Source organism: Lipotes vexillifer, unplaced genomic scaffold (assembly GCF_000442215.2).
Source record: "Lipotes vexillifer unplaced genomic scaffold, Lipotes_vexillifer_v1.1 scaffold668, whole genome shotgun sequence".
Lineage (NCBI taxonomy): Eukaryota > Metazoa > Chordata > Mammalia > Artiodactyla > Lipotidae > Lipotes > Lipotes vexillifer.
In genome coordinates, this window is record NW_006785319.1 from 5,689,031 (window position 1) to 5,700,004 (window position 10,974).

The 10,974-nt window shown below is 41.1% G+C and overlaps 1 protein-coding gene across 5 annotated transcripts in view; it reads left to right on the plus strand.

The window, feature by feature from the left end:
• SPOCK3 (SPARC (osteonectin), cwcv and kazal like domains proteoglycan 3) overlaps positions 1-10,974 on the plus strand; it is a 445,886-nt gene that overhangs the window by 274,421 nt on the left and 160,491 nt on the right. The window lies entirely within an intron of this gene.

Consider the following 10,974-nt stretch of genomic DNA (forward strand, 5'->3'; position numbering starts at 1 on the left):
CTTAAACGTTCTTTCAATTAGAGTTCTTAAATCTTTATTTTTATTGGTTTGATGTGTAATAAAGTAATGAAATACATTTAACCCGACACAGGTTACAGCATATAAATTGACTTTTATAGATTATATATTGTGGTTTACATGGCATTTTTATATTTGACATATTGTTTATGCCTTTCAAAAAAATCTCCATGGCAGCTGGTTTCAGTTCTTCACAGCCATAGATGAAGGAGGAAATGCTGGGGCCAGGTGTTTCTTTGAGACAAAGACTGTTTCATAAGTATCATCGTCAACATTTATCATATTTTTATAGCCATCTGAATCTTGTAATTTAACAACTACTATCGTGGGTCCTTAATGCAGAGAATTTGTTTCTGCCTTTTTCCTGACAAATATGAATAATGGATATGCATAGGAAAACAACTTAGTGGATGTGAAGTGGATTTAGTATAAGCCGTTATTGTCTTAAACATTCTATACCTGATAGTACATGTTACAGTCCCATGATCAATATTTTATTAGAGATAAAACTTTTGAAGTTCAGTCATGCCATTTATATTTGTCTTTACTTGTTAAGTAACATTTGAGATAATAATTTTAATTTTTGCGAGTGTGTTTTGCTCCTTTAGCATCTTTTTTTTTTTTTAAACATGTTTATTGGAGTACAACTGCTTTACAATGTTGTGTTAGTTTCTGCTTTGGAACAAAGTGAATCAGCTATACGTATACATATATCCCCATATCCTCTCCCTCTTGCGTCTCCCTCCCACCCTGCCTATCCCACCCCTCCAGGTGGTCACAAAGCACCGAGCTGATCTCCCTGTGCTATGCAGCTGCTTCCCACTAGCTATCTATTTTACGTTTGGCAGTGTCTATATGTCCATGCCACTCTCCCACTTTGTACCAGCTTACCCTTCCCCCTCCCCGTGTCCTCAAGTCCATTCTCTACGTCGGCATCTTTATTCCTGTCCTGCCCCTAGGCTCTTCAGAACCATTTCTTTTTTTTAGATTCCATATATATGTGTTAGCATACGGTATTTGTTTTTCTCATTCTGACTTACTTCCCTCTGTATGACAGACTCTAGGTCCATCCACCTCACTACAAATAACGCAATTCCGTTTCTTATTATGGCTGAGTAATATTCCATTGTATATATGTGCCACATCTTTATCCATTCGTCTGTCGATGGACACTTAGGTTGCTTCCATGTCCTGGCTATTGTAAATAGTGCTGAAATGAACATTTTGGTACATGACTCTTTTTGAATTATGGTTTTCTCAGGTATATGTCCAGTAGTGGGATCACTGGGTGGTATGGTAGTTCTATTTTCAGTGTTTTAAGGAACCTCCACACTGTTCTCCATAGTGGCTGTATCAATTTACATTCCCACCAACAGTGCAAGAGGGTTCCCTTTTCTCCACACCCTCTCCAGCATTTATTGTTTCTAGATTTTTTGATGATGGCCATTCTGACCGGTGTGAGATGATATCTCATTGTAGCTTTGATTTGCATTTCTCTAATGATTAGTGATGTTGAGCATTCTTTCATGTGTTTGTTGGCAATCTGTATATCTTCTTTGAAGAAATGTCTATTGAGGTCTTCTGCCCATTTTTGGATTGGGTTGTTTATTTTTTTGATATTGAGCTGCATGAGTTGCTTGTATGTTTTGGAGATTAATCCTTTGTCAGTTGCTACATTTGCAAATATTTTCTCCCATTCTAAGGGTTGTCTTTTGGTCTTGTTTATGGTTTCCTTTGCTGTGCAAAAGCTTTTTTTTTTTTTTTTTTTTTTTGCGGTACGCAGGCCTCTCACTGTTGTGGGCCCTCCCGTTGCGGAGCGGAGGCTCCGGACGCGCAGGCTCAGCGGCCATGGCTCACGGGCCCAGCCGCTCTGCGGCATGTGGGATCTTCCTGGACCGGGGCACGAACCCGTGTCCCCTGCATTGGCAGGTGGACTCTCAACCACTGCACCACCAGGGAAGCCCTATCTCTAGGCTTTTGATCCTTTTCCATTGATTTATATTTCTGTTTTTGTGCCAGTACCATACTGTCTTGATTACTGTAGCTTTGTAGCATAGTCTGAAGTCAGGGAGCTGATTCCTCCAGCTCCTTTTTTCTTTCTCAAGATTGCTTTGGCTATTCAGGGTCTTTTGTGTTTCAATACAAACTGTGCAATGTTTTGTTCTAGTTCTGTGAAAAGTTCCATTGGTAGTTTGATAGGGATTGCATTGAATCTGTAGATTGCTTTGTGTAGTATAGTCATTTTCACAATGTTGATTTTTCCAATCCAAGAACATGGTATATCTCTCCATCTGTTTGTAACCTGTTTAATTTCTTTCATCAGTGTCTTATAATTTTCTGCATACAGGTCTTTTGTCTCCTTAGGTAGGTTTATTCCTAGGTATTTTATTCTTCTTGTTGCAATGGCAAATGTGGGTGTTTCCTTACTTTTTCTTTCAGATTTTTCGTCATTAATGTATAGGAATGCAAGAGATTTCTGTGCATTAATTTTGTATCCTGCTACTTTACCAAATTCATTGATTAGCTCTGGTAGTTTTCTGGTAGTGTCTTTAGGATTCTCTATGTATAGTATTGTGTCATCTGCAAACAGTGACAGCTTTACTTCTGTTGTTCCGATTTGGATTCCTGTTCTTCACCCAGAAAGGATGGGGTTAAAGGAGCCGCTGCTTCGGGGGCTCTGGCTCACTCAGGCCAGGGGGAGGGAGGGGTACGTAGTGCGGGGCGGAGCTGCGACGGCAGAGGCCAGCATGACGTTGCACCAGCCTGAGGTGCGCCGTGCGTTCTCCCGGGGGAAGTTGTTCCTGGATCCCGGGACCCTGGCAGTGGCGGGCTGCACAGGCTCCCCGGAAGGGGAGTGTGGATAGTGACCTGTGCTCGCACACAGGCTTCTTGGTGGCGGCAGCAGCAGCCTTAGCATCTCATGCCCGTCTCTGTGGTCCGTGCTGTTAGCCATGGCTCATGCCCGTCTCTGGAGCTCCTTTCAGCAGTGCCCTTAATCCCCTCTCCTTGCGCACCAGGAAACAAAGAGGGAAGAAAAAGTCTTGCCTCTTAGGCAGCTCCACACTTTTTCCCGGACTCCCTCCCGGCCAGCCGTGGCGCACTAACCCCCCGCAGGCTGTGTTCACGCCGCCAACCCCAGTCCTCTCCCTGCGCTCCGACCGAAGCCCGAGCCTCAGCTCGCAGCCCCGCCCGCCCTGGCGGGCGAGCACACAAGCCTCTCGGGCTGGTGAGCGCCGGTCGGCACCGATCCTCTGTGCGGGAATCTCCCCGCTGTGCCCTCCGCACCCCTGCGGCTGCGCCCTCCTCCGCGGCTCCGAAGCTCCCCGCTCCACCCACCGCAGTGTCCGCCCGCGAAGGGGCTCCTAGTGTGTGGAAACCTTTCCTCCCACTGGTGCAGGTCCCGTCCCTATCCTTTTGTCTCTGTTTATTCTTTTTTCTTTTGCCCTACCCAGGTACGTGGGGAGTTTCTTGACTTTTGGGCGGTCTGAGGTCTTCTGCCAGCGTTCAGTAGGTGTTCTGTAGGAGTTGTTCCACGTGTAGATGTATTTCTGGTGTATCTGTGGGGAGGAAGGTGATCTCCACGTGTTAGTCTTACGCCATCTTGCAGGTCTTACAGTAATTTTAATTTGAAAAGCTGTGTTAATGTTTCAGTTTTAGTAAAGCCAGTAATCTATTTTATTAATCAAAAGTCAATTAAGGGATTTGCAAGTTAGTGGTAAGCTGGTGTTCAAGCACTAGATGCCGTGCAGAGAGGCACCCGCAAGTGTAGGAAAGGCTGTGAGCTGCCTTGCAGTCTCCCGTTCTTCTAGCCTCACCCGCTTGCCTCCCTCCAGTCCCGAGTCCCCGCCTCCGAGCTTCTGTTCCTCTGGATACCCACCCCCACCCCGTCTCCCAGTCCAGGGGCTCTAGTGGAGCTCAAATAAGGATGGTCAGCATGACCTTGAACACGCTGATCAGCTCCTGTGTAACTAAGAGCGAATTGTGTGTGTTTCCTATGGACTGAAGTGCTTGGGTGGCTGTGCCTGCCTCAGCCCTGCCCCCGTTTACATCTTGGAATACACCTTCCTTTGAAAGTCACTTCGGGTATAAAGCGCCTCCTACCTTGGTGTTGAACACCCACATCTCCTTCTCTTCATCGGAAGCTTTTGAGGACAGCATTTGAGGAGAGTCATCCTAAGTGCACGTGGACCTCTCACACAGCTTTTCTTCTCCAGGGAACCCTCAGTAAGACGTTCTGCCTTCAAACTTGCTTTTGTATGAGAAGAGATGTTTGACGTGGGGTCGCTGTATCATAACCTCCCACGAACTGCAGAATGAACTAAAAGTGCATTAGATGGAAGGTAACACCTGTGAGAAGAAGACCACTTGTGAACAGGCTTGTGTTGCATGTTCAGATTCTCTACGTGGTGTTTATATTGATATGTTAAGATGGAAACTTCCTAGAGATGTATCAACAGAGGATAGAGAGCATTTGTGGTCAGTGTACATAGAAACAGAGGCAAAAAGAACTGAAACTCGTCCTGCTCTGATGGATTGTCAGGGAAAAGCGAGTCCAGCATGTTAGCAGCTGCTGTGGAAGAGCAGTGAGGAAACTGTGATGTCATTTCTACACAGCACCAAAGGCCAAGAGATGTGGGGAATGTAAGACCCGGTTCAGTACCATTTCCCGTCTTTCATCTGCCATTCACATTGGAAGCAGGCCTTCAGCAGACTGTACAGCCCAAGGAATTCTATTCATTGTCATCTCTGTTCTGGAAAAAGTGAGGAAGAAACTACCAACAATAAAACATTGCTTAAATCTTTCTAACTTCCTACATTTGTGGTCAGATTGGCACAGTTATGTTTTCACTCTGTTAAGAGCAGAATGGGTTCTTTAAATCTACTTGAAATCTATTAAAACTAGTAAAATATATTGCATTTTGTCTATGTAGAAAGGAAAATAAAGTTCTCCCCTGTTCTGCTAAAGTATTCAGTAATGGATGGGCACAAATTGGTCCCAGTATATACATTCAAATAACCCAAATAAAGAAAAATAATTTACCTTTTAAAAAATTCTAGATTTTTACTTTATGTAACTAGATAAGCACACCCCTCTTTAATCAGTAATCTAACTATACAGTTTTCTGCTTTTCTAACTCATAAAATCAATATTACAGAGGCCAGGGCTTCTACATCCCTTTACTGCATTACTTCCTTCCCCTTGTAAAAAAATTTATTGCTTGATCACAAATATATAATTATCATTTGGAAGGTGAATCAACTTCATTCAAAGAATATTTATTTATAGCTGATTTTTAAAGATACCTGAAATATTTTAGGTAGCCAGGCTAGTACACGATTCATAGTTGTGAGCGTGAACTGTGTTTCAACCGATTTTCTGTACACACAAAAAGCAATCCTAAATCTTAGAGGGAACTTGCAGAGCCAAAGGTCAAGAACATTGGAAGGGGCCTTGGGAAGCATTTATTTTGTAGTTGGTAACACCAGACTCAAAGGAGTGTACCCTAAACATATCTTAAATTATCTACTCATCGGTGGTTTGTAAGCCCAGCACAGTTTAGACCTGTGAGAGATCTTAAGCGCTCCATTTGGTTATTCATTTGGTTGGCTAGATTCACAAGATTCTTTTAATTGATATTTTTCTTCTGCTTTAGACTTGTGTATCCTAAGGCCCCAAATGCTTTTCTTGTTATGGGTTTATGTACCCACTATGGCTTTGTATATCTAATCTCTTAAAATTTTTATTAATTAAAATAATATAACTTTAATATTTTTTATTGTCACCTGTAACATGCATGTAAACAAACGTTCATATACCTTCATATTTTGAAGTGTTGAGTTTGAGTGGAGATAGCCAAAGAGATGGAGGAGAAAAAGACCTATCAAAGATTTTAGCATCATCAGCAAGAAAAGTTAAACGAGTGCCGGAGAGGGTGTGGAGAACAGGGAACGCTCCTACACTGTCTGTGGGAATGTTAACTGGTGCAGCCACTATGGAGAACGGTGTGGAGGTTCCTGAATAAACTAAAAATAGAGCTCCCATATGACCCAGCAGTCCCACTCCTGGGCATATACCCGAAGAAAATCAAATGAGTATGTCAAAGAGCCATCTGCCCAGCCATGATCACTGCAGCGTTCCTCATACTACCCAAGATATGGAAACAACCTAAATGTTCGTTGACAGATGAATGGATAAAGGCATTGTGGTATATACATATAATGGAATATTACTCACCCTTGAAAACAAAAAAGAAATCCTGCCATTTGCAACAACATGGATGAACTTGGAGGACACTCTGCGAAGGGAAATAAGACAGACCAAGGAAGAAAAGCGCTGCAGCTCTCTCACGTGTGTGGAATAAGAAAAGGTGAAATGCATAGAAGCAGAGAATAGAACAGTGGTTACCATGATGGGCAGGTGGGGACATGGGGAGGTGCCTATGAGTGGGCGCAAAGCTGAGGTTACATAGGTAAGTCTAGAGGTCTGACATACAGCATGGAGACTGTAGTTAATAAGCCTGTGGAATACTGGAAACTTGCTAAGGTAACAGGTTTCAGGTGTTCTCACCCCACACAAAAAAGAACTGTGTGAGGAGATGATATGAAAAGTAGCTTGACTGTAGCAATCATTTCACTATATCTATAGCTATATAGAGACATGTGTATTATATATATATAATCATGTTGTACACCTTAAATATAGACAATTTTTATTTTAACAAATAGAATAACATAAAGATCTCCTCAGGTAAAGCTAGGAGAGAGAGGACAGAATAGAAGAAGACGATGAAAGCCTGGAGGCATTGAAGGCATGGGGCTCCATTTGTGCTGGGGTGTTGGAGCTTTCATAGAGGATGCAGTGCCATCCGGTCATGGCCAGAGGTGCAGACTCTGGGTTTAATTCATTAGAGTCAGACACAAGAAGAAGTCAAGATTCTTGAGCAGAGAGCATTTCCAAAACAGTTTTCCTAAGTTTTATCTGTGCTATTGTGCTATAGGAGTGATATTTGTTTGTTTGTGTGGTGCGGTCCCAGGAGATGCATTTAAAGGCTGCTCAGTAATTCAGAAAGAAGGCACTTAGGTCCCAGCAAAGGCAGTAGATGTAGAATTAAGAGGAGAGATTGAATTTGAGTAAGGTCGCTGAGATGAAATCCACACAATGGAATACGATTGGCAAGGAAACAGACTGTTTCAAAGGTAATTGTGAGTTTAGTGATCTGGGTGATTTATAGAAGACTAACCAAATGCCACCTGGGACTTTTCTGGGCCTGTGGTTCATGGTCTCCATTATATCCTCACCACATTGTTTTGTACAACTCGAGGTCCCTTTTTTCAGAAGCTGAGAATCATGTAACTCAGTGGTCCCCAACCTTTTTGGCACCAGAGACCGGTTTTGTGGAAGACAATTTTTCCATGGACTGGGAGTGGGGAAATGGTTTCGGGATGATAGAAGCACATTACATTAATTGTGCACTTTATTTCTATTATTATTACATTGTAATATATAATGAAATAATTATACAATTCACCATAAGGCTGACAGGAGGCGGGGCTCAGGTGGTAATGAGAGCGATGGGGAGTGGCTGTAACTACAGATGAAGCTTCACTCGCTCGCCCACCACTCACCTCCTGCTGTGCAGGTCCGTTCCTGACGGGCTGCGGACTGGTACTTGTCTGCGTCCCAGCGGTTGGGGACCCCTGATGTAACTCATCATATTTTCCTCTATGCCTTATTCTGTCAGAATTAAACAGATGCTCAATGACAGTAATTCTGTTATCCTGCACGTAGGAGTTACTTGGTCCTAACTTTGATTGTGTGTGTCTGTGTGTGTGTTTTAACTGTTCCAGAGAATTTCTTTTTGTTTTCTGTTGTTACCCTCTGGGGTAGCGTCATTCATTGTCTAAGAGTATAGATTTTAGAATCCCAGTTCTGCACTAGCCGTGTGGCCTTTGGCAATTTAAATTTATGAGTCTCAGTTTCTTCATCTGTAAAATACAGAATATATAAATCATAAAGATTTATGGATGTATTTCCTCAAATGAAGCCTTTTAATTTCTATTTCATTTTAATTGATAATACTTGTAAAATGCTGTTGAGTTCTAACGAAGTGTAGAATTTTTTCATACCTTAAATGTCACTCACTTGTAATTTTATTTTTTATGCTTTTTTTAAAATCAGGTTGCATTACAAGAAAAAGTTGGAGAGTTTCCATCTTTTTTATGGTCAATAGAATTTATATAATTTAGAAATTATCTGTCCATTGAGAGTTTGAAATAACTCGGCAGTACAGTTCTGGGGCCTAGGAGTTATAGTTGGTTATTTTCTTTGATAAATCTTTCACATTCTTTCTAGTTCCTGGCCTTTGTAGCGTGTGTGTGTGTGCGTGTGTGTGCGTACATATATATATAGCTTCTTATGACAATTATGTTAATTTATGCTTTCTCAGATAAATGCTTATCTAGATTCTAAACATATTAACCTAAGTTGCACAGTATATTATTTTAGTAATTAAAAATACCCGTTCCAGGTCATTTATGATCTCATGAAAGATGTATTATGATAGTCTTAACTACAAATCTAAACACATTTATTAATGCCTAGACCTTCATTGTTTTAGCAATTATAATTTTGTGAAGTTAATTTACTTCAAGTTCCCCAAATTTTTCAGTGCTTGGTTATTGCTGATTAGTTTATATCGGAGTATGTGAGCATTAGAATGCACACTGGGCACTAGAGAACGGGAAGAAGTCTCAAGGAAAGCAGTTTTGACCTATATGCTGCTGCAGAGGGTGACTGAAAGACACTTTTCAAACCCTGGACCTTGAGAGTCTATCGCGGTGGGTTCAGCACCAAGGACAGGGGCTCAGCCCCGCCCTCCTGGGACCTGCTCAGACCAGGGGGAGCATGAGTTCTGAGTCCCTCGTGTTTCAGGTCGTTGGTGCCCAGGAAGGTTTGGTGTGGGGTCAGAGACATTAAAAAACACAAACAAAAGGTAGTTCTTTTAACAGACGAGACCCCATCTAAGACTGGTTGAAATTTTTAGACGGATGTGGGGAGCTGTGATTTGCTAAACCAGAAAGCCTGAGAAATTTATCCACAATAAGACAAGATGCGGAAATGGGTTCTCTTGTGACCTGACACCGTCATTTTTTCTCTATTTATTTCATGCTCTGAGTCCTGTAGAGCCCTATTAAGAAAAATAATTTATTAAATTATTGAGTTATGGTTATAAATTTTATTCATCTTAAAAAATAGCATTGAGTAAGCACTTATTTATGCCTTTCTCTAATGGGCAAAAATTTACTTTTAATATTTCATTTCTAGAATGGACTTTTAAAGAATATCTCCTGTATGATGACATGAATTTTCATTAAGAAACAGTTTAATATCAGCATATTAATATACTCTTAGAACATACATACTTCTCTATAAAATGTAATATTCATAAATGATAAGTTCTTCCATAATTTTGTTTTACTAGATCCACAGAAATAAAGATAAATAAAATTATTGGAAAGTATTGCATGATGATTTATGATTAAAAATGAAGTTATTCGGGCTTCCCTGGTGGCGCAGTGGTTGGGAGTCCGCCTGCCGATGCAGGGGACGCGGGTTCGTGCCCCGGTCCGGGAGGATCCCACGTGCCGCGGAGCGGCTGGACCCATGAACTGTGGCCACTGGGCCTGCGCGTCCGCAGCCTGTGCTCCGCAACGGGAGAGGCCACGACAGTGAGAGGCCCGCGTACCGCAAAAAAAAAAAAAAAGAAGAAGAAGAAGAAGAAGTTATTCTTTTGGAACATTTGAAAGACATTCCTGGGTTAAAATTAATATTTGTTCAAAAGTAGAGAATATCCAGGAAAGGGATGGTTTTAAATGTGCAGATGTTGTGACTCTTCCCTGAAAAAGTATTTTTTTGTGTGTGTTGCTCTTGAAATTGATCTCTAATTTCAAATTCTACACAAATATTTTATTTTCTACATGAAATCATTGTGGGATTTATTTCTGTCTTCCCTATAAATTCTAGTTAGAAATTTTATATTTCAAGTTTATGCAGTTGTATGTTATGAGGTATACAAGTGGGGATGCCCTGCATTAACTCTTGCAATACCAAAGGACTATTTATACTGAGTCCTTGTTAACTCCTTTCCAGCGTATGATCTGTGTTCTCTGAAAATCATTCTTTACGATATGCAACGTAAGCATTTTCTAAAAGCAGGGGTGATCATCACGTATTAGCAGGTTTGGTGTGAGCCCAGCAGGTCAGGATTGACTGCACCGCCGTGGGGCTGCCAGCATTTACTGGACTTTGACGCAAAAACAACCCAAAGGTGGACCTAGAAACTAAACATTTCTGGGTTTAAAATGGGATATATTGTGATTCCTTAAGAGTTTGATATCGGTTGATCCTTTCCCTGAGATTTATATGGTAAAATGCGTACGTTTCTTGAAAGAACTAATAACAGTTACACCGGATGGAGAGAGGGAAGCTGTTAGCCAAACTGTCTCAGCACTCAAACCTTTATAGAGATGTCAGTCTTAACACAGAAACTGCATGTCATTCAAGTTTAGAACAAGGAATAATTACGTGACCACAAATAAGGGTACAAAATCACATGTTATTTCCAGTAATACACATGCCCACTTTCCCCATTCCACACAACACTTGCTAAAAGGGTATTACCTACCTCACACTACAAAGTGTCTATCCTTCCACCAACATTAAAGGTAATGTTATATAATAAGATGTTTGCATTTCTACTTCTGATACTGAATTATTACTGTCTTTCTAAATGTAGAAGTGAGGCCAATTGATGTGTATTTAGAAGGTATTCTGTGAAATTCTTTTGTAAATAAAGGAATCAAAAAAATATATCTGAAGTTTAGCATCACACACTCTGAACAGTGTTCAAATAATATATATATATATATATATATATATTTTTTTTTTTTTTTTTT